This window comes from Lemur catta, chromosome 9, assembly GCF_020740605.2.
Source record: "Lemur catta isolate mLemCat1 chromosome 9, mLemCat1.pri, whole genome shotgun sequence".
Taxonomy (NCBI): Eukaryota; Metazoa; Chordata; class Mammalia; order Primates; family Lemuridae; genus Lemur; species Lemur catta.
Genome location: NC_059136.1, coordinates 4,964,465 through 4,988,255, shown reverse-complemented (window position 1 = coordinate 4,988,255; position 23,791 = coordinate 4,964,465). Strand labels below are relative to the sequence as shown.

General features: G+C 56.4%; 1 protein-coding gene across 2 annotated transcripts in view; it reads left to right on the top strand.

Moving 5' to 3' along the window:
* Nucleotides 1-23,791, top strand: part of ZNF710 (zinc finger protein 710) — a 68,802-nt gene that overhangs the window by 30,572 nt on the left and 14,439 nt on the right. The window contains exon 1 of one of the 2 annotated variants that reach the window (XM_045561700.1): nt 20,951-21,546. The exons of the other annotated variant lie outside the window; for it this stretch is intronic. The gene's annotated coding sequence lies outside the window, so the exon portion shown is untranslated. Of the gene's footprint in view, nt 1-20,950; nt 21,547-23,791 lie in introns of those variants that run through there. 2 annotated transcript variants of the gene reach the window in all.

The window sequence follows — 23,791 nt, the reverse complement described above, 5'->3', positions numbered from 1 at the left end:
TCTGTTTCTCTCTTCCTCTTTCCATTGCTTTTATCTGGGGGAAAACCCTTCGCAGGTCTGCTGTATAACATTTCCCATCCATTCATTTGGCGCCGTTCGATTTTTAATGTTCCTTTGAACGACACCAGGCGAGTGCTCCTTGGGTTTCTGAAGCCTCTCTCTGAAGTGGCTGGAGCCAGCTCCTTCCCCACCGAGGGACGTCCCCTCAGTGGCCTCTGGCTCTGTCCAGATGGTCTCTGCCCATTGGGAGCCTGGAATGAATTCTCATTGTTAGCATTGTCACTCACCACCCCCTCCCCACATTCAGCTGTCAGCCCTACTGGCCATACTGGGAAGAAAGCCTGCTCCATTCTTTCTGGTGACAGACCTGGCTGTCGTTCCCAAGGACAGCAGCTCCCATGCAGGCCTGGAGCTGGGGGTGGGGCAGGGTGTGGAAAGGGTTAAACAGATAAGCCCAGGGCACTGGCACGGCCCCGCCCCCATCCTCTGCACTCAGGAACCAGAAGCATCTTCAACACGTGTGCGAGATCATGTCATTTCCTTTCCTAAAACCCTCCTCTGGCTTCCTGATGCCTGAGATTGGACCCTCCACATGGCCTTCAACGTGCTGTCTACCTCAGTGACCACATCTCTGGCCACTGTCCCCAGTTCCACTGGAGAGAATTATCCTGCCCTCCTGGAGAGACAGCCCAGGTTGCGGAAGAGACGCTTGAACCACACTTGGAAAAATGCAGGAGTTCTGGGAAGGTGGAGAGGCGAAGAGGAGGGGAGCATCCCCTGGAGGGATGGCACACAGGACAGGCTGAAGGTGGCAAGTCAGCAATGGCTGAGAGGAGGGAAGTGGGGCTGGGTTAAAGGCCTGGCTCAGCCTGGAGGACTTGGAGGGATGCCTGTAATCCTAGCACTCTGGGAGGCCGAGGCAAGAGGTTTGTTTGAGCTCAGGAGTTTGAGACCAGCTGGAGCAAGAGGGAGACTCTGTCTCTACTAAAAAATAGAAAAATTAGCCAGGCATCATGGTGCGTGCCTGTAATCCCAGCTACATGGGAGGCTGAGGCAAGAGGATTGCTTGAGCCCAGGAGTTTGAGGTTGCAGTGAGCTATGATGACACCACTGCACTCTACCCAGGGCAACAGAACAAGATTCTGTCTCAAAAAAATATATATATTACCAGAGTCCCTGGGTGCAGTGGCACACGCAAGTATTCCCAGCTACTTGGGAGTCCAGGAGTTCTAGGCTGTAGTGCACCATGCCTGTCCCATGTCCACACTAAGTTGGCATCAGTGTGGTGACCTCCTGGGAGCTGGGGACCACCAGGCTGCCTAAGGAGGGATGAATCAGCTCAGGTTGGAAATGGAGCAGGTCAAAACTCCCGTGCTGATCAGTGGTGGGGCTGGGCCTGTGAATTGCCACTCCACTCCAGCCTGGGCAACATAGGAAGACCCCATCTCTTATTTTTTAAAAAAAATTAAAATTAAAATTAAAAAAGCAATCACCAGAGTCTCTGGGGGTTGGATCCAGCCTGGGTGTTTGATTTGCTCTCCCAGGGCCACAGGTGCTGGGAATCCCCCATGAGGGCGTTAGGAAGGTGGCAGGAGCTGGCTGAATGCACTGGGATTTTCCCTGCTAGTGGGAAGGCTGCCTTGCACACGCAGCCGAGAGCCCTGGGCAGAAGGAACTCGGGGAGCACTAAGCAGAGATGGGGTCCCTAGACAGTCAGCTGGAAGGGACTGTGTTCAGAAGGGGAAACTGAATCTTGATCGCTAGTGGGTCCACTGCTGGGGGCAGAGTGTGGGCTTTCCAGGTGGGCGATATCGCCTGGCTAGGATGGAATGAGGGCTGAGCTGGAACTTACAATCAAAATGATCTCCGACACGTGCATCACGGTTCCGACTACTGGAGCATTTAAGGCACTCGTAAGCTCCCCAGTCTGGATCCTTTTTTCTGACCTTTGGATGTGTGTGGGGTGCCAGGTTCTGATGAGGGAGGTGGGGCTCCTACCCTCAGAGAACCCAGGATCTTGAGGGGGTGCTGGGGCCACACGTAGAGGGTTCACAGATGGCACTGCTCCCAGAGCTGTAGGAGACGGGCTTGAGGGAGAAGAGGTGAATTCCCCCAGGGAAGCCTGGGTGAGGAGAAGAAGCAAGGGAGGGTCCGTGCCTACTCCCCTCACCCGACGGGCCTGGCTTTGAGCCAGGGTGCTGTGCTGAACCCACCCCTGGAGCTCTAAGCAGTGCCCAGGTATTGACTCCCCTGGGCCGGGCGGTTATGGGGTAGCTGGTGCCCACGGCAGGTTTTTAGCATTCTTGCCTGTTTACCCCAGTGTACCGTCCGAATAGCATTTTCCGTATGCACCATGCGTGTTGGTAGCACTGTGACCGCCCATCTCTTCGTCACAAACTCAGCACTTTCCACGTTGGGCAGGCTGGGGAACAAACCAAAGGTTGGCCCAGCAGATGCAAAGAACAAGTCACAACTCATCTGCATGGCTTGTTTTCTCATAACTGTTTATTTTGAAATTTTCAAATTTTCAGACTCACCAGAAAAGAGTGTTCATTCACTCATTGTTACCATTTTAGCACATTTTCTTGTTTTGTTTTTTAAGAGACAGGGTCTCTGTTGCCCAGGCAGGAGTGCAGTGGCATCATCATAGCTTACTGCAACCTCAAACTCCTGGGCTTAAGTGATCCTGCCCCGGCCTGCCAAGTAACTGGGACTATAGGCATGCCAAACCATGCTCAGCTAATTTTTTTTCTATTTTTTTGTTTTTTAATTTATTTTATTTTTTCCCCACCTCTCCCCTGTATTTTTTTCTGTTTTTTGTAGAGATGGGGTCTTGCTGTGTTGCCCAGGCTAAGCTTGAACTTCTGGGCTCAAGCAATCCTCAGCCTCCCAAAGTGCTAGGATTAGAGACGTGAACCATGTGCCGGGCCCATATTTTCTTTATCTCACTCTCTTTTATTTTTATTTTTTATTTTTTTTTAAGCCAGTCAAATTAAGCAGTCTGGGGTTGTATACCAACTTTAGTGACACTGATGTTAATAAGTTCTAATAACCCACTACCATCAGACCAGCCTATCTTGCTCTCTTTTAGATGGTTTTGCTGAATTACTTAAAAGTGAGCTGTAGACAGCCCACCTCTAAGTATTTCAGCAGGTATCTTTCAGGAGCAAGGCCTTGTGACCATGGTACTGTCATGACACCTAAAAAATTGCCACTATTCAATAATATCATCTGGTATACAGTCCTGTGTTGATTTACCCAGTTGTACTCCAAAAACATTTTTTTATGGTCCTTTTCCTGATCCAAAAAGCCTCACATGTTACATTTGGTTGTTAATGTTTCTTTAGCTTCTATGAATCTAGAACAGTCCCCCTGCTTTGTGTGTGCATGTATATGTGACATTGGCTTTGAAGAGTCTGGGCAGGCCAGCCGTCTTGTTGAATGGATTCTGGATTTATCTAACTGAATATGTTCAAGTTGAGTTTGTACAATTTCAAAATTCACCTGATAATTGCTTCACTGTGTCCAAGAAAGTCCTAAAGCACAGTGGATAGTTGACGGTATCGCCTTTGTTCCCTTCTCCTGTGTCAGCGATGGGGTATCTTGTCCAGCCCCCCAGAAAAAGAGGTGGCTTTAGTAACATTACATTATATTTATAAAACGTTTCAGCTAACTGTAAAGATTGCTTCCCTTGGTCCGGTGAGTCTGACCCGGCTGGGCAGGCATCCTCTTCATTTCACGGATGGGATCCTCAGAGGTTGAGGCTGTGCCCCAGTCTGTGGCATTAGGCAGGGTGGCCCAGAGCCCAGCCCTGTGACCCACCACAGGGTGCCCTGCAGTGACAGCTCGGAGACCGGGCAGACTGGATGCCTTTGCTTCTCCTGCCCCAGGACAGAGTAAGTTACAAGGTAGTCTCCCCGCATCTCAGCCCTGGACCCAACACACACTCCCTGAGCTCTCGATCACGAATACTGAATGTGATCTAATGCAATCCAACCCATCTTGATGACCCCAAGTCATGGTTAGAAGCTTTAGTTACTGAACTGAGGTACTGAACTGCTTGCCCCACCCTGAATGGCCCCAAACTGCCATTTGGTCGTTTTCAGCCTGTGCCCTGGCCAGCTGCTATCACAGTCTCCAGCGGTGAGAGGTGCCCCTTCTGCCTCCCTGCTCCTCCGCCTCACTTGAAACTCGCATCTGCTGAGGTCTGGGAAGCCGGATAGCCAAGCTTGTTAGGGCTGGGTCCAAAGGCTCCCAGCGAGGGGCTCTGTCCCATGAAAGGAAAAGTGCCTGGGACACCAAAGGCCCCTCTTCAAGGCACCCACGTCAGATTTCATGCTGGGCTCGCTGAGCTCTTTGGTATATTCTGCAGTTCTCTACTCCTTGGGGGAAATCTGAGGTTGCCAGAGAAGAGATCTCTAGGCAAGTGGGATGTTGCTGTTTATATGTTTAGGAAAGACCATAAACTACAACAGAAGTGGCTGGTGAGAGAGCAGTGAGCATGTGCGTGAGAGCCAGAGTGCACGAGGGCACTGTGGGCATGGTGGCCAGGAGGCTGAGTGACCGCGCCAGACCTCAGGCCTGCGTACCGTGACGACTGCCGCCTCTGCGTGCAGATCGTGTGCCTTCAGTGAAGAAGTCGGCTGTGTTAACACCCAAGGATCTGGCTCCTGCATGGAAGCCCTAGGCAGCAGCAGGGACCCCTGGTCTCTGGATTCTTCCAGGGAGGCATCTCTAGGGCTTCAGATCATGTTGTTAAAACCACATTTGAACACTCTGCAGTTTTTTCCCCCAAGGCACTTGCCCACCAATCTGTTCTGCCCAAAATGTGGCCTTGGGCAGGAGCTCCCTGAATTCTGTTCTTTCTTGAAGAAATTCTATTCTCGGGCCAAGCGAGGTGGCTCACACCTGTAATCCTAGCACTTTGGGAGGCCAAGGCTGGAGGATCGCTTGAGGCCAGGAGTTCAAGACCAGCCTCAGTAAGAGTGAGACCCCGTCTCTACAAAAAATAGAAAAATTAGCTGGGCATGCTGGTGCACACATGTAATCCCAGCTACTGGGGAGGCTGAGGCAGGAGGATCGCCTGAACACAGGAGTTCGAGGTTGCAGTGAGCTACGCTGAGGCCACTGCACTCTAGCCAGGGCGACAGGGTGAGAGATTTGTCTCAAAAAAAAAAATATTCTATTGTCATAAATTCATAAGCATTGCACTCTTCTGTTTCTCGGCTCAGTGCTCCAAGGAGTTCAGAGTGATCCTGAATTGACTTAATAGTGCCTTTTGGGCTTGTTTACTTGGTTTTAATTTCGTTTTTTATCAGAGTAATACGTCTATATCTTTTTTTACATCAAACAATATCAATTGGTTTCTAACGCTGAGGTGGCAGGCCTGTGCCGCCTCACTCAGCCGCCTCAGCCCTCCAGACTTGTTAACCGTCTCCAGCTAGTTTAGTTCCTCCCGTGTGCCACTCACCTCCGTATTTTGAAAGAATATATTTCACCTACTGCTTCCTGATTTACCAATGGGGGACATCGTCTGTTGCCTCTATCCCCTTGTAGGTGACAGTTTCTCTCTCCACCACGCTACTGTTTCTCGTCTCTCACTAATATCATTATATCACAATTTTAGGGTAAGTCCACAGTATAAATACTGTTCCCTGCTGAGCCTAGCACTGAACTACGATTACTTCTTTACAAAAGAGTTAATTATCGTCTCTGTTGTTCTCACCAGGTTACTTTTCTCTCTGTGCCTGTCTCTGATTCTCCCAATACACCAACCGATCAGGGAAACATATATCGGACGTTTTATCTATCAATGTGTTGATCAATTCCATTTTTTTTCTAGACACTGGAGTATCTCACCAGTGAAATGCTTTAAAACTTTTTCAAAATAAATTAAAATTGAATTCACTTTATTATATTAAAATGCCTCCATGCCACCTCCTCTGAAAAAGGTTCCCTGACCCTCCACGTCCCCAAAGCTGCCCCTCCTGGGCACCGCAGCGCCTGTTCTCGTGTAACCCAGCCCTTCCTTTACACGCCGAGTTGTAATCGCCCACGTTCTCGCCTGTTGCTCTCGCTACAGCACAGGTTCTGGAGGGCAGGGCTGGGTCCTGTTCACTGCTGTCTCCCTAGGGATGCACAGGAGCTGCTTGGCACATGGCAGGTGCTCGACAAATATTTGTTGGCATTTGCTTTTGTCAAATTGAAATGCAAGAGTGATTATAGTTAAATTTCTGCTCTCCGCTCCTCTGTATTTTCCATGTGCCCCTTCTCTCCTTGTTGGGTTTGGAGGCCCTTCTGGGCCTGTTCCAACTTAATAGCAGCCTTTCCCAGATGGAGGTAGCAAAGGAGGAGTTTTCTTTCCCTGATCCTTTGTGTGTCCCCCACCCCCCGACAGCACCCCAGGCAACACTAGACTGGCCTCCAGCATCTCAGGGCCCAGATTCCTCCTCACTGTAATCCCAGCCCGCACCGCTGGGCTCAGCACAGACTGCGTGCCCAATACATGAGCAAGCTTGAGCCTCACTCAATCAATCAATAAACCAATCAGTCTTCCTCCCCCGCCTCCCTGCCCCAGGCATTTCTCATTATCCAGCCTTTGGATGATCACAGGGAAAAAGGAGCCTCTGCGTAAAAGTGACCCCATTTCAGGTTTCGTCATAACTCGGTAGATACTGAAAGGCAGGAGGAACAAGAGAAGGGGAGACAAAGAAAGGGGACCAGGGACGCTCCCCTGTAATCTCAGAGGAACATTTTAGGAGACGTTTGGCCACTACACTGAGGGCTGTGAGTGGGCATTTGTCACCCGGTAGCAGCGGGCCCAGCGCTGACTGACGTCCGACTGCAGGAAGGAGGGCAGGACAGGAAGTGCAGGTCCAGGCCTGGGCACCTGTGTTCCGTGCCATCTTGGGTCTTGGCTAACTCAGGAAAGTGCTGGTCTGTGATGATCCGTGTCGTGAGAGTGAGCCTCAGTGTCCACACAGGCCCCACCCTCGTAAGGGACGCTGGCCTCACAGTTGGCAGCCAGTGGAAAGAACTAACAGACCTTCCTGGAGCGAGGGCCCAGCCCAAGTGGGCTGCCGGGCTCCCTGGGGACAGTCCCTCGAGTGGACGTCCATCCCAGGGCTGACTCAGAATGTCACTCACCCTACACATGTACTGGGGACTGAGCACCTCTTCTGGGTGCCACCCAGCAGGAGAACCGTGCGGACGCGGCCCGGGAGGGGTGAGTCACCCGGCTTCCACCTCCAGCCAGAGCAGCTGCCTCGCTCAGACCCCCCTCCTCTGCCCTTGACCTGGTGAGGGCCCGTGGGCTCTCGGAGAGGAGACCTTGGGGCGCCCAGAGGTCAGAGCTGCCCGTGGAGACCAAGCGTCACCACAGCTTCACGGCCTGGGGCTCTCCTCCCCTTTGCTCACCCAGGACCCTGGAGGAGGCCGCAGCCGGGCGGCAGGGCCGGGCAGGGGCGCCGACCCTGCAGTAAGGCCGCGGCGCCCTGGAGAGGGAGCACTCCTCCTGGGGGTGTGGTGAGTTTGGGGGGAACCTGTACAGCAGCGCTTTGATGTTTCTCCAGTGGAACCAAATGTATTTTTTGTACTTTTAGGAATTAACTTGCCGTTCTCAGCGTCTCCCTCCCCAGAAAGGAGAGAAGGAGAAAAGAAGAAAGGGTTTGCATTGTCCTGGTGATTGGCACCTTCTGTGAATGAGGGGTCACTGCTTTGGGCTGCTCCTTTTCAAGCGCGCCTTTCTCCCCTGCACGCGGTATTCACGCTGGAACATTCTTTCTTTCAAAGCTCTGTCTTTCTCTCCCCCGCCCTTTGTGCCTCTGCCTTCCTTCCCTTCCCTCTGCCTTTCATTCCGGGCGCTCGCCACCTCCCTCGGGGATCGCTCTCTTCTCCCTCTCTCTTTTCCCCCTTTTCTTTTTCTTCTATTCAGTTCTTTTTTTTCCCTCTTGCCTCTTTTTTTTAAATTTCTTTTTTCTTTTTCCTTTTGAATAGTGCTTCTGTTTTCAAGGGAAGGGACGAATAGAGAAGTCGCTTTATTTGAGGAAGGGAGAATGTGAGTGTTTTTTCTCCATTGCTCTAAATGTGTAAAAAACTCTCGGTGCAGGACACTGTTTTCTTTTAGGCTCCTGCTCTCAGGGAGAAGGGTGTTTGGAAAGAGTGTCCACCAGACACGAGAGACCTGTTAATCACAGATGAGGAGCCCTGAATCGGCGGCGGGGAGAGTTGACTAAAGACCGGGGCCGTCTGCGGCTTCAGACACGGCCCTGGGACGTCTTTTCTACCCGACCACAGCGGGACTTGCTGTAAGGGCGAAGGTCACGGGTAGATGCGGGTCCCGCAAACCTCCCTCTGTGGTCTGGGGTCGCCACTCCTGGCTGCGGAGGGCTTGGCAGAGTGTGTGAGAACGTGACCCAGGAGCTGAGCGTGAGGAAGAGGGCCGGTTCACACGCACCACCGTTGTCCAGTGCGACCCCCGTGCCCCGGCGCGTCCCCGGCCGTGGGAGCGATGGGCCCCGTCCACCCCAGCCACTGGCTGGGCCTGGAGTCCTGGAAAGGAGACCCTCGCCCAGCGACTGAGGCTGGAGGATGGCTAAGCTGGGTGGCCCTCCCAAATAAAGGGCCCGCTGCCTCTGGGTTGGCAGGCTGTGTTGACCCATCCTTTGTGGCAGGGACACAAATGTCCCACACATTAGTCAGAGGGATTTTTAAATGTTACCTGGGAGCTGCAGAGAACATTCACTCAGGTTTTCCTAAATTATCCAAACAGAACAGTTTGGTTCTTTCCCTGTAGGCCTCTTTATTTTTGTTTCAACCTGTACAAATGAACCTCCTCTGAGAGCTGCCAAGCTTGTCAATCAGGCGTGTGCATGTGCCTGGTGAGCACATTTGCTTTATCTTTTGAGCAGTGGCTCCTCGCCTGTGTGCACGGGTCAGTGGATAGGACCACAGGCAGGGCCACCACCTTCTACAGCCCCAGGGGCAACCACTGCCTGGGGTCTGAGTGGTACTTGGTGGCCCTGACAACTCTCAAAGTGTGTTTATACATGTGTAGGCTGCGGTTCAAACCCCTGGCTGCATCACACTTCCATACCTTACAGTCGCTGCTCTCCTTCCCCTGGAACACCCTTCTGCTCTCGTTAACCTACCTGACAAACTCCTATACAGCCTACAAAACCCTGCTCAGGCACTGCTACCCCTTTTGATTCCCCTACGTAGAGTTAATCACACGTCCTTTTATATACCTCTGAGACTCTTATGCTGTAGCTACCATCTCATTAAGGTAATCGCCCTCTTACTGTGGCTCCTTGAAGGCAGGGACTGTGTGGTCTTCCTCTCTCTAAATTCCGTTGTCTGAGCGTGGTGTGCCGTCCATGTTTACCAGGCAGAAAAGTCACTCAGAAGTGACCTCCAGAGCTTTGAGCCCAGGAAACTGGAGCAGCAGAAAGAGGGAAGCTGGGAGTGGCAGATGGCTGCAAGGATGTGAATGATTTGGAGTTGAGATGGGCGAAGACTGAGAGGTTTGCTGTGAACTGTGGTGCATCTGGGGCAGGAGGTGCAGCTCTAGTGACGTCAGCACTGGGGTGGGAGTGGACGCCCTGAGAGATTGTTTCTCTGGGGGAGCCCGTGCAGGATGAGGAGGCAGGCCAAAGCCTGAGCCCGGTGGCCACGGGCACGCAGCAGGCAGAGGAGTGGGCCGAGGTAGAGGGTGGCTGGTGTGTGGCCTGTGGGCTGGGGGAGGGGCGGGGCTGCTGCCAGGTAGGACGAGCCCAGCGCAAACCTGTGTTTGGCTAAGGGCTACCACCTTCCAGAGGACAGTTCAGCTCCGGCAGAGGGGACAGATGTCATAGAGCAGGGGTCAAGGAGGCTATGGTAGATGTGGACCTGACCCCGCTGGGCAGGGGAGAGAAGACGAGAAATGGGGCATTGCCGAGGCTGCGTGGGCTGGGGTGCAGGCGAGGAAACTGGGTGTGCGTCCGGGCCTTGAGCCGGAGGCCCGAGAGGGAAGGGGTGTGGGTGGAGCAGCAGCCGGTCTCTCCAAGAGGAGCCTGTCTGCGTGTCTGGGGCATATTTCTTCCCGATGGCGGGAGGGCCTTGGGCTGCAGATTTGAAAGACCCTGGGCACCTCCTCAGAGCACAGGAGAAAGGGCCCGGTCTGCACACTCTGGGTCCCCCAGGGCCACAGGGGAGAAAGCACGTGGGGGCCTCAGTCTAGCCAGGGTCACCAAGGAACACAGGGATCTCTGCAGGAAGAAGCAGCCTCCAGGAAGGAGCCCTGGGACGCGAGTGGCTCGGGTGGCATGAGACGAGGGCTCCAGGTGGGCATGTGCAGGCACAAGCCCCCAGGCCTGGAGGTCCAAGCCGGCAAGAGCCCCCCCAGGGCAAAAGCCTTGTGTGTCCTTCCTCCTCTGCACCCAGCACAGTGCCTGGCCCGTAGTGGGCACTAAGTAAGTGTCTGTGAATTGCACTTGTCGTTAGCAGATATAGAATAGACCCAGTGCGGCGCCCAGCCAACTGCTGTGTGAACCGTAATGCCTAGCGCAGGGAGGGCCCCCAGCCCTGCCCCCGGCCTCCCCAAGGAAGACTGCGGCCGGTGGAGGAAGGTAGAGAGACAAGTCAGCGCCAGGTATGGGGTGACAGGAGCAGGAAGGGGCGGCTACCAAGCCAGACACACAGATGGGAGGCGGCTTGGTGGGTACAGGGCTCGGGGACAATGAGAAGGCTCATCTGTAGAAGCCAAATGTCAGTCAAATTCTGAAACGAGGAAGGTGGATCTGAACCCCCATGGCACGAGCTGCACCCCTACTGTGTGCAAGTCAGTGGCTGACACACGTTTCCCAGGTCTGGGGCTTAAAAGGGTTGGGAGGAAGGCTGTGTCCGCCCTCTCAGTCTGGGTGACCAAGTCAAGGTGAGCTGTGGGTAAAGGTAGCAGGGAGTGTGCTTATCTAGGGACATTGGGTATTTGTGCTCCAGGAGGGGGTGGAGATGGCTGGAGGGCAGGTACCCCCCAACCCCCACACTGTGTCTCTGAGTGGAGATCCGAGACTGGGGCCACTAGGCCAGGGGCCAGGGAGAGGCCACCACTGCTCCTCCTGGCCTACCTGCTTCTCAGGACACCCTGGCAACCCAGGGCCTGCCAGGGCGGGTCTGGCTGGCCATCAGGTTTTTCTGGTCTGGGCAGGAACCCCTCCTTACATCCATTAAGGCACCCACCCTCTGCCCCCCTGGCCTGGAGATGGAAGGGGAGCAGGAGGACGAGGTTCTGCGTTTGCCAGCAAGCTTTGGAGGCGGACACGGTTCCCGGTGGCAGGGGACCTAGCAGTCAGTCCCCCTTTAAGAGGTGGCATCAAGGAGTCCAGCTACTCCGGGAACTGCTGTGTGGCCCCAGGCGAGTTGCTGGATGCTAATAATAGGTGCCAACACTCTGGGTGTGCCAGGCTCTGCTCTCAGCACTTTACATATTTTAACTGGTAAGGCAGGTGCTCTCGGCGCCACCCACTTGAGCAAGCACAGTCGCGCTGGCAAGTAGCAGAGGATGTGAACTCAGGCCTCCAGACTCCAGAGTCTGCACCCTAAACCAGTGCTTTGCAACCTGTTTTTAAAATGACGATTATTTCTGAGCCTCATAGACCGATACTTTATCAGCCGTGCTTGGATGTCACAGCATTGTCAAATTGCTATACGAGTTTCTAAGGCTACCCTCATCTCTCTGGATCAGTCACAAAGAGCTTGGGGGCCGTGCTTCATGCTCTAAAGCCGTTCTTGACCTTTCTGTGCCTCAGTTCCTGTATTTGTAAAACGGGTGAGGGTACCACTACCACCCACAGCCTGCGGTCAGGACTAAATGAGACCACGTGCTTAGAGTTGGCCCAGCCGGCGCTGTGGCTCTCAGGGCAGCCAGCCAGTGCGCCGACGTCGGGATTTTGCGTCAGGAATAGGAGCCCACACAGGTGCTGCCGCGAAGCTTCCAGTGCAGATCCTGGCGGGAGGACCCCGTAACTTCATGCCTGGGAAGGGCTTTGAACACTGCAGGGGGCTGTGCCCGTGTGAACAGGCATGCTCACTGCCCTGCCCAGCCTGTCTCTCTGAGTCCCGGAAGGACTTGGGTTTCCTCCTGCAGTTTAGCACCCAGAGCTGGGGACATTCAAGGAGGGAATCCGCTGAGCCTCGAGGAGGCCGGTCCTGCGGGCTCCTCAGCCAGGACACCGCCCCTGACCTTGCTGCAGTGCGGGCAGGAGGGTGACCCTTGTCTCCTGTTGCCGAGGGGGCCTCAGCCCCATGTGTGCGTGTGGGTGGCTTTCACACATCATGCCTCCTGGGGACTTTGGTTTCAGGGGCCGGGGCTGGCACAAGGGGGTCTCATTCTCAGACCCCGCCATTCCCCTGTGATCCATCTGGGCTGTGTCCACTGGGGGGTGGGTCATCCCGGCTGGCGTGGGTGTGATCCGTAGAGAGACATCTACACTCTGGTGAGGAGAGCTGGGTTTTGTAATTCATTTAGGAATGTGATCTTCTGAGCTGCCTGGATGAGTTGTAAAATTTCAGAAAAGAAGCAGTGTCCGTGACGAGGCTTCTAGAGGCCCACAGAAAACACCATCTCACCTCTCCCTTCTGGGTCCTGGGACCCCACAGCCACTGGGGTCAGGAGTGCCAATGGGGGCCGAGAACTTGAGCTAGAACCTTCCATGAGACCAGGCTCATTTCCAACATCTCTGTCCTTCCTGGCACCCGATCTGGTTACTTTTTCCAGGTGTTCCTCCTCTTACCACTCTCTCATGGGTTTTAGGTATTCTTAGTGATAGTAAGAATATGCCGAATATTTTGGGGTCTTGGGTGATTCATATTGTGTGTGTACATACATTGCAGCGGTAAAAGCTATAAACGACCATTTATCAAATGCCAGCGCCCAACACCAGGCACATTCATTTGCATGACCTCATTTAACCCTCGCCACCATCCCGTGGGAGAGGCCGCTGTTTCCCCACTTTGCAGTTGAGAAAACTGAGGCTCTGAGAGATGAAGCAGCTTGCCGGAGCAGTACAGCCAGGAAGTGGCCAAGCTGGCTCTAGACCTCCTGTAGCCGAGGGGCCCCACCCTGCGCCCCGTGGCCTGCCTTGGGGGCCTCCACCCACAGGCAGCCCCCACAGCTGGGAGAGCGAGGAAACCCTCACCACTCCAGTGCAGCCAGCCCTCGCTTGTTGCATTACAGTCACCTCCGCTACAATCACTTTGGCCCGTGGGTCACAGACCTGCATCTGAATTTCAGCATCTGAGGGCACATGGCCCGGAGCCCTCCGCCTTGTAGACAGGTCTTCTAAAGCTCTAAATGTCATGCTCTGTGATCCAGATTGAAGAGGAAACCACTTCCTGCTCTGGGCCTCGCTGGCCACCTTGGGCACCTTCCCTGATGTCCCACGAGGCCCTCTTCTGTCTGTCCTGCCCAGGCCCCACTGCCCTGGGGCCTCTTCCCACCCCTCGTCCAGCCTGCAGCCACCTGCAGGGACAAGCCGCCTTTGCCTCCTCCTCTGGTAGCTCCTGGTGATGTGCAGATGCAGCAGTGTATGTATGGCTGGGATGCCCGCCATGTAGCTCCATCCTCTTCCTCCCCCCCCCCTCCTCCTCCTCCTCCTGCCTTCTCGGAACCTCTTGTCTCACAAGTGCATCTGCCCTGGCCAGCTAGACTGTGGGGTCACCCGTAGGTACCCAGGCCTCCACCCTTGTGCGGTCCTGCCCCTCGCTTGCCACACGAAAGCATCCGTGTTAGGTGACTGAGGAAGGCATGGATTTGCTCGCCGCTGATTACAGCCTGTGTGGCCGGGGCCTGTCTGATGCCTGCGTGTGTACACTCTCAGCTGAAATGTTTCCCCAGCTGGCCTCCCCGCAGGAGATGCATGGAGGCATTACGTGAATGAGACAGGCATTTTCTACTCCTCTCCTGGCATAAATCCGTACTCGAGTTGGGTGTGTGGGTGACTGCAAAATAAATGTTGATTACAGCACCGGCTTCGGGAGGGAGCCACTGCCAGGGCTCTGCTGGGATGGAGGCCCTGGGAGCAATCACGCTGGCGCCTGGGGAGGGAGAGCGCTCGAACCGGCCACAGCCCTCGCCTGTCATCATCCCTCCCTCGGCATCTTCTCTGCCCACTGCTCTTCCCTCCTCTCCCCTCTCTTCTCCATCCTGTGCCTGCAGCCCGGGCAGGCCTGTCTCGCTGCATCTCTTGGCGGGGGGATCCTAACCAGCTTCTCCCTTCTCTGGGCCTCCCGACCCCTCCACTCAACCTTTGTGTAACCAACACCATGGTCACCGGGCTCCTGATGGGCTCAGTTAACCCTAATGACTCTGGGAAGCAGGAATGCTATCCCATGCCACAGATGAGGAGACTGAGGCACGTCTGACCCTGCAGCCTGTGCTCTGAGTCTCTTGCCTCCCAAAATGCCAGTTTACGTGGAAGAACATTCCTGATCCCTTAAGTTAAAAGGAAAACAAGCAAAGTTATTTTGTCCTTTTGTGTTTATTTCCTGTCTGATATTTTGCGCTGCTATTTCACAGTTCTTAATCTTGTCTCCAGTCAAATTGTGAGGTCCCTGAGGCTGGGGGTGTTTGTGCCCCGCCAGCACCCAGTGCCAGCCTGGAGTGGGTGGTAGTGGGAACAGCGGCCGGAGCGAGCGGCTCGCTTTAACTGAGCCCTGACTGTGCACCCGCCTCGCTGTCGAACACGTGGTTCCCTCATCTCCTTGACCATGAAAGCATCCCAGCCCCAACCTCCACTTACTCTCTGTGCATCTGGTGACCTTGGGCAGGAGTCACTCCACTCCTCTGTGCCTCGGTTTCCCCCTCTGTGAGTCTTGTTGTCAAGATTCCTTGCTTAATGTACATGAGCTCATCAGACAGCACCTGACCTAAAGGAAGGGCCAGTGTGTCTTAAACCCTGTCACTTGCCCCATCACAGACAAGGAAACCAAATCCCAGGGGGCCTGAGGGACTTGCCCAAGGACCCACAGCTCCCGAGTGCCAGCGCTGGGGCTGGAGGACAGGCCTAGGCCTGCTGGACTGGGAGCCTCGCTTTCCTCCCTCCTGCCCTCTACAGAGCGGGCGCTGTCCCTCCCGGTTCCCCCCACCCCTGCTGCTTCCCATCTCCCTCCTGGGGTCCCTGAGGGCTGTCACTAGCACCTCTCTGGGTCCCTGCCCTGGGAATTGCTGCATCCTGGGGCCAGGCCTTGCCCGCAGCACCCAACCAGGCAGGCCGGGCAGCTGCTCCACCTGGGCCCTTGGGCTCAGGGGCCACCAGCACGGTGGCCTCCTCCCTGGCACGGCAGCCCCTGTCAACCATAGCGAGGTGCTTACACAGTCCGTGGGGCTCCTGCAGACCCAGGGCCCCGTCTACTTCCCCGTGCGACTTTTGGTTACCAGGGGGCTCGATACCATTCTCCGCCAGCCCGTCTGTTCTCTCTGTCGCTTTGCAACGCTGGGGCCACAGCCACAACCGGCTGGCTTTGTTTTCTGTGTTAAATCTCTGTTCCTGGACCTTTGTTTCTCCTGTCATTTCTGATCACTCTGGATTAAACACAGCAACGTCGAAGCCAGGAGGAGGCCGGGCCAGGGGTTGACACGACCGGACTCCTCTCAGGAACGCAGGGCGGAGCGGCGCATGGGGAGGAGCACACATGTAGTCACCGGCGGCCCAAGTCCTGCCTCGTCTATCCCTGTGTGGCTGGCACAAATAACAGCGTCTCCGAGCCTCAGTTTTTTCATCTGTAAAATGAAAATAAAAGTGCCCGTCGCCCTGGGACAGCCTGTATCATGTCGTGACATGTCTGTAATGTGAGCTCAGGAAATAGTGGCTGAAAATGAGTGAGAAAGAGCTGACAGCCCTTAGTTCCACCTTAAACTCCGGGCGCAGAGACACGGGTGGGAGAGCCCGTGGGTGGGCGCGTCGTTTTCTCAGAGGCAATTTGGGAACACAGTAAACAGTGAGTTTTGAGGAATCTCACCGTCCTGCTTGGGGTTGGGGAGCCGGGCACACTGAGCATCTGGCGAGTGTCAGGCGGGGCCCGGGTCTCAGTCACACGAGGCCAGGCGGGGCCCGGAGGAGGCAGCTTGGGGCCCGTATGGTTGGGGTTCCCGGGACAGCAAGGAATTCGTGCCGCCGGCAGGTCGTGGGGGTTTCTGCGCCTGGCTTACCCCGTGCTCTAGGTCCTACCTTGCTCCTCCCCGGCCTCAGGGAAGCAGGGCCAGGCTCGCTAGTGCGCCACCCCCAGGGAGCCCTCACCCCCCACACCTCCCAGCCGTGTGTCAGCTCCCTTCCTTCCACAGGTGCAGTCAGTGGAGAACCCTCACTGTGGCGGGGGGTGGGGGGGGGTCCATTCTGGGGCCTTTCGTCCTTCCTGCCCCCAGCTGTGGGGAGTCTGACCCTCAACAAGCCTGGGACTGAACTGGAGAAGCCAGGGCTGATGGAACAGGGTTTCTTTTTCCCTCCTTCCTTCCTTCCTTTTCTTTTTATTTTTAAGCAAGAGATAAATAAAAGTCGCCCTGAGATGACAAGAGAACAGGGAAGGAGATAAAAGGGGAGTAAAAGGGAGCGAGAGAGCAGACGCGAAGGACAGGGGGGATTTGGACCGTACCCCGTGATGAGGGAGAGATGAAAGAGGAGAGAAAAAGACGAGATGGGGACGCAGGACCGAGTGGCAGAGCGGAGGATGAGGTTGCCAGGGAAACGGAAGGAGGGGAGGAATGGAGAGAGAGGAAGACGGGATGGAGAAGGCGGAGGGCTCGGTGCAGGAGGGTCTGCGGCGGGGAGGAGGCGGGACCACGAGGCCTCCGGGGTTGAATCAGGCCCCAGTGTGGGAGGACTGGGGTTGGCAGGGGAGGCAGACACGACCCAGAAAGGCTGTCCCAGCCAGGAGCCAACAGGGTGCCGAGGGCTGGGCCTTGGCCCTGGGCACACCCAGCTCGGGCCGGTCCCACCCTGCCTGCAGGGACTGCCTCGGTTCCCACACCTGTGACGTGGACATGCTGCTCCCCACCCACAGGACTGCCCAGAGGTCTAGAAATAGCGTGTGCTCGTCGCAGGCTGACAGGGTTCAAGCCCAGCAGACGCTCGCATCATCCCTTCGTTGTGATTCTTGTCTTTGTCCCTTGAACTTGTAAGCCCAAGTTTTGTTAGTTTTTCCCTGTTTCGTTCAGCTGGTGATCTTTAAGCCCAGCACCGTGTATTTGTCTGTGAGACAGGTGTGCATTTTTGCTTCTGGAATTGGAGGAAAGACGCAGAGCCTTCCAGAAACATGAGGCCTGCTGTCCCGCCCTGGGAACAGGGACTGGCCCTGGAGCTCAGGGAGAGGAAGTCCAGGCAGGGCGGGGTTCCCTCCAGCTGCGTTCCAAAGCTGGGTGCAGCAAGGGGCCCCTTCTTTCCCCTTGCACTTGAATATGGGTACTCTCAAGAGGGCAGCGACTTGCCCTACACGTCTACATGTGTGCTCCAATGGGGTGCCATGGTGAGCAGACAGACCAGGCCTCTGCCCTGGGAGGACCTGTGCTCTAACTGGGACGCCAGATATGAAGCAAGTCATTGTACCAAGAAATAAATCATTAACAAGTCATTAAAAATTACAGTGAGGTCCAGAAGGAAACATATAAAACGTGAAACCGCTCAGAAGTGGGGGACCAGGCCTGGTTGAGGGGTTGGGGAAGTCGTCCCGAGGACGCGATGCTGGGCTGGGAGCCGCGGGCTGGGGGTGAGGAAGGGCAGCCCAGACACGGCACTGCACGTGAGGAGCCCCGTGCGGGCAAGGGCCCTTAAAGACAGTGGCAAGCCGGGGGCTGGAGCCCGGAGGGAGGGCACAGCTCACACTGCGAACTTGCCACAGAGGCAGGGCCCAGCCAGGCAAGTTCATAGAGGCCCTTGGGGAGGTGTTTGGGCTGGATTCCAAGAGCTATGGGAAGTGACTGTGGGATTTTGAGCACGATGGGATGTCGTGACAGATTGGTGGGAGCACAAGGCTTGTTTCGGTTCTCCCTCCCTTGACCGGCTTTGACCAGCTGTGTTAGCGTTTGAAGGCAAGGGACAGCTCTGTGGCCTGTGGCAGAACTCTTTTTTTTTTTTTTTGAGACAGAGTCTCACTCTGTTGCCTGGGCTAGAGTGCCGTGGCGTCAACCTAGCTCACAGCAACCTCAAACTCCTGGGCTCAAGCGATCCTCCCGCCTCAGCCTCCCGAGTAGCCAGGACTACAGGTGTGAGCCACCGCGCCCGGCCTGTGGCAGAACTCTTAAGAGCTCAAAGTACTGCCTGCAGGTGGGTCGAATGATGGAAATCCCTTGACCCCCGCCCCCCAGGCCCACCCTCACAGCCCCCAGGCCGTGGAAGGAAAACACCCCGATGGGGGAGCCTGCAGCGGGGGAAGGGGGGGATTGGCCGTAGTGAGTGACATGGATGGAAGAAACACACTAGGAATCTAGAGCTCCTTCGTTAGTCCCCATTGTGGGGTGGAGGCCTTGGGGCCTCAGTTTCCACATCTGTAAAATGACAGCCTTGGACAGGACGGTCCCCAAAGTTCCTTCCAGGCCTGCCAGTGGAGGTTCCAAGACCAGCCTTGAGGGTACACAGCCAAAGTGGCTGAGGCAGAGAGTCCTCATGGAGGCCACCATCCTGCCGTGGGAGAGCCAAGCGTTCCTCCTTTGCAGTAAAGAAACCAGGGCGTCCTGCAGTGGGCCTGTGAGCCGTCAGGTGGGAGGATCCGGGCCCGTGGCTTTGGGAGCCTGGTGACTTCAGATCATAGGCCGCACATGACTCCTGTACTTAGCGTCATGGGAAGCTACCATGTGCTTTTTGTGCAGCTCTGCAGGCGGCTCAGCGTTTGCGCATAGTAATGTGTGCAGCGGACGCCTGTCAGTTTAGGCAGGCTCATTGCTACAAGCGTCAGAGACGCTTACCTCTGGGCAAAGTGGGGGTGATTGCCAGCGAGATTGCCCCAGGCTAGCCCTTGAGCTCTCCTCACACACCCCCAGCCCCACCCCACTTGCTCGGGGTCACTGCCCTTCGTGTTTTGGCCCCACCCCGCCCCACGGCAGGCCTTCATGTGTTCTCGGTGCATCGGGTCCAGTGGTTGATGCTGTGAGGTTGACGCACGCCCACGTTTCCAAGTGAGGAAACTGCAGGGACAGGATGAAGGCCTGGGCTCAGCGTCCGTATGAGTCGCCCTGGATGCAGCCCCGATGGTGGTGGGGCTGGTGGTGGGGCTGTCTGGGAGCCGGGCAGCTGCCCTTAGTGGAGGGCGAGGAAGGAGGCGCCTGTGGGGGGAGGGCACCCCACGTAATTCAGCAGGCAAGGCCAGGCCACTTTCAGAGTGCTCATCAGCTCTTGCTAATTCATTTGTAGAATCAGAATCACTTGAGGAACTTTTAGAAAAAACCATGTCCAGGCCCTGAACCCAGAGATTCTGGTTTACCTGTGTGGAGCGGGGCCCAGGTGTTGGTACTCTCATCAAACGACGCCAGTTCTGAAACTCCGTGGACCCAGGGTCTCGCCCTGGGAAGTGTTTGAGCCTGAGGAGTCGCGGATACAGTGGGCCCAAGATTGTGCCTGTCGCTGTGGGGGCCCTGGTCCTCGTTTCCTTCACTTTAAAGGTCCCTGTGACCTCCTGGAAGAGGGAGAGCCTCACTCCATTAGCAGCCAGGCCCTCCTCAGCCCGTAGAAACAGGGCAGGTCTGGGTGTCCCCAGGCCTGGGGGACCAGGAGAGCAAGGGCTTTCAGAACAGGCCTTGCTGTCACAGTCTGGGGCAGGGGCTGTCTCACCTGTCAGGGTGTCAGATAGAAAAGAGCCCAAGCAAAATAGGGCCCTTCTCTGTGCAGCCTGGAGGCCAGCCCCGGGGAGGAGGCGTGTCAGGGGGTAGGACTCTCCTGCAAGGGTTTCCCTCTAGGTCGCATTCATTCCTTCATCCTTGGTCCCTTGGTGGCTGTTGCGTCCTTCCCTCCACCTTCTCCCCACCCTGGTGTCCCTCTCAGGACACTCCCCTGCTGTGCTCCTCTGCCTCCTGCACCCACCGTGCCCTCGGGTGCTGTGAACACACACAACTGTGAATCAGCATCATTGTACTGGGCAGGGTTCTCCGGGGAAACAGAACCGATAGGATATACAGTGTATATATACAGAGAGATTTATTTTAAGGAATTGGCTCGAGCAATTGTGGGGGCTAATAAGTCCAAACTCTTCAGGGCAGGCTGGAAACTCAGGCAGGATTTGTATGATGCAGTCTGGAGGCAGAATTCTTTCGCTGAGAAACCTCGATGTTTGCTCTTAAGGCCTTCATTGGATTGGACGAGGCCCACTCTTACTAAGGAGGGTTGTTTGCTTTTTTACGTCAACTGATTGTAAACGTTAATGACCTGGGCCTGGGCTCTACAAGGTACCTTCCTTCCCAGCAACATCTACATTAGTGTTTTGACCAAAAAGCTGGGCGCTATAGCTTAGCTGCTGCGATGACACATAGAATTAACCATCGCAGGGATGTTCTCTGGCCTGGGAAGAGGGCTTTGCCCTGCCGCAGAGCACTTCCTGGGAGAAGGTGCCTGTTCTAAATCCTAAAGGATGAGGGGAAATTCACCCAGTGTGAGGGAAGGGCGGTCCCCGTAGAGGAGTCAGCCTGTGCAAAGGCCCTGGGGTAGGAAACATCGGTGCGTGAGGGCCAGAGCAGCAGTGAAGCTGACGGGGCACAGTCTTGGGCAGCAAACTAAGGCATAGGAACTTCATCCTATAGGCCACCCGGCTGCAGGTGGGTTTCTGGGCTAGGGATCTGCATTCTAGTCCTAGTCTTTGCTTCCCCAGCGTCTCACTGTGTGACCTTAGACCAGTCCCTTCCTCTCCGTGGGCCTCAGTTTCCTGACCTGTGATAAGGGCTGGAAATGGTGATTCTCAGGCCCTGGTGTGATCTGTGGATTGGTGGCCCTGTGTCAGTGGCTCAGACACTCTGACTCCTGGAAGTGGGGTCGATGAACCTGTCCACAGAGAAAAGGGGAAGCCGAGGCAGAAAGAGAATCCAATAAGGAAGTGACTGGCACACTTCCCCCTTGGCCGCCCCACCCCCACGCCGCTGGGCCTCTGCTGGGGCCTTGCGGGCCGGGCCGGGCAGAAGCGAGTCAGTGGCCAGGAGCCCCGGGTTTGCACAAGCCTCCCAGCTTTCGCTTCCTCTTCCTTTCTGGAGATGTGAGCAGAGTTTACCTTAAGCCTACCGTGAGGACAGCAGGGGACACAGGCTGGTTTCGCTAGGAGGTGAAGTCCCATGGGTGTTTTTAACAGCCATGTACACACCTGGAACTTCCTCTTCCCCTCCCGGCCGCCTGTCCTGCCCACTCCAGGGTCAGCCTCTCCGGCTCCAGGGGCCTGGGCTCCCAGGGGCAAAGGGCCCAGAGCCCCATCCCGGAGGGCTTGAATGCCAGACCTGGGAGTGAGGCCCCCCTGCTGCTCTGGAGGGCCCTGCCCCCACCCCACCCCGTCCTGCTCCCAGAGATCCTGGCGCTGTGGACTGAGCTCCCGCAGCTCAGCGCCCCGACGGTGAGAACTTTGATTTGCTCCCTACTTTATTCCCAAGACCAAGAACAGTACCCAGGACGTAGCAGGTGCTCGGTAAATGTGCGTTGAGTCAGAGGTTCAGTTGCAGGCCTGGAGGCCGCAGCCTCTGAGCGAAGAGGCCAGGATGAAGGGGCCAAGGGGCAAACCTGTCCTTCCAGCGTAAGCACAGGGCACTGCTGAGGCTGTGTCAGGGAGCGGGGACCTACTGCCCCCAGGAAATAGTCATCAAACCACATTGATCGCAGGTGCTTGGTGACATCCCAAGCCTGGGCTGGCAGAAGCCCCAGAGCACTCCTCTGTCTTCAGCTGGGTTTTGAGATGGTCTCCCTGGTGGTGGGAGTTAGTCAAAGAATGGCCCATCCCACCAGCCCCGAGCCAGCCTGGGCCTTGGGGCCTTCACGCTCTGCCAGCCACCCTGTTCCTGCCCAACCCACCCCTGCCCCAGAGCAGGGGTACGAGCGGGTCTTGATGTGAGGAAAGGAGCGCTTGGAGTAGTGTGGGAAGAGAAGAGGTGCTGTCACATCTTGGGGAGGGACCCTGGTGACAGGCAGGTAGGCCAAGAGGTCCCCCACATCCAGGTTCCAAATAGGCTCTTGTGCCCATTTAACAGATAAGGAAACGGAGTCAGGTGACTTGCCCAGTGTTTACAGGAACCGTAGTGCAATAGAGGAGAAGGCAGAGTCACAGAAGAAGTAACCGAGAGACTCTGGGGTCCTTGTGGGGAGGAAGGTCCCCTGCCGGGCCTTAGGTTAAGACCGGATTCCCTCGCTGGGGCTGGCTTGGCCCTCAGGCCTGGGAGTGGGTGGTGCTGAGCCCTGGGAAATAGGGCAGTCCGGGGCTTCCGGTGTCACCGCCACCCCTCCCCCTCACGCCCCTCCCCCTCCCCTGCCTTTGTTTCTTGGCCTGCTCAGCCCTTTCTCCCCTCCCTCCCCTCCCTCTCGCTCCTCCTCTGCCCCCACTTCCCACTCTCTTCTTTTCTTTTCTCTCCCTCCCTCTCTCTGCCTCCCTTCCCCCACTCCCAGCACAACTGCAATCAGGCAGCCAATCTATTTCTCTCTTTCTCTGCCTTTAACGTTTACTTTCTCCCCACCTTGGGAACCGAGGGTGCCGAGCTGCATCCCAGCCAGTGTGTGCCCCTCACACCACTAGCCAGGGACAATCTGGGCTCCCGTTTCTCGTGGACATCAGGGAGAGCTTTTGTTCCAAGTCCTCAGCACAAGTGGTGAGGAGAGGCCCTGCCCTGAGAAGAGAGGTGCCACCAGGGGCCCCAGGCAGACGACAGAGGGGCCTTGGCCTTGGGGTGGGGCGGGGGAGGCAGCCCGGTACACAGGTGACGCAGGCCTGGCAGGCTCTCCTGCACCGGGCAGCTCTGTGCCAGGGCACGAAAACGGAAAGGCTGTAGCCGGTGAGAGGGAAGCAGAGGGGGTGAGAAGTCAGCCAGAAGCTAGGCCAGGAGGAGGGGACATAGCGATAGGTCACCCAGTCCCTGCTCCCCAGTCCTCATTCCTGTGAATGACAGGCAGGCAGCACACACATGCGACATGCAGGGAAATTGGACTCCCTCTGTCTTTCCCTCAGCCTCTGTCTCAGCAGAGCCCCTTCTGCACCCGCACACGCACACGCACACAGCCTGCCTGGCAGCCCCAGGGAACAGGACAACACAGACACGGGGCCCAGCACACGGGCACTCGCAGGGTGGTGTGTGTTCTGCTCAGGCAGGTGTCCAGTCCGGTGCAAAAGACTGGCCAGGGGTTGGTGGCTCAGTGGAGACTTCCGGCAAAAGTAGAGACCCCAGGAGAGGCTCTGGCTGCCCTCTGGGGACCCTGGACCAGCCAGCCAGGAAGAGGCGATTGGCCCGGGCTTGCCCATGTGCCCCTGCTGGCCCCTGGTGTCCCAGGGCAGTTCCTGAGAGCTGAGGAGGCCAGACGTGACGCCCCCGCCAGGCTGCACAGCCACAGGGACAGAGAGGGAGATACGGAGCCCAGACGGCCCCGGCTGTGGGGCCCTACAGACCCGGGGACAGACCCAGCTGCGCCCCATCGACAGGACCCCAGTGTTCTGGGCTGTGAAGTGGGGGGCACGTTACCCCAGCCCGCGCCCCGTGGGTTGTTTTAGGATTAAGTGGCTCATGTGGGACCTGGTGAGTACTCACCAGTGAGAAGCTGTGGCTCTTCCGCCCAGGTTTGTGGTTGGCTGTTGGCGCCTCTCTGTGCCCCCCGCCCCTGCT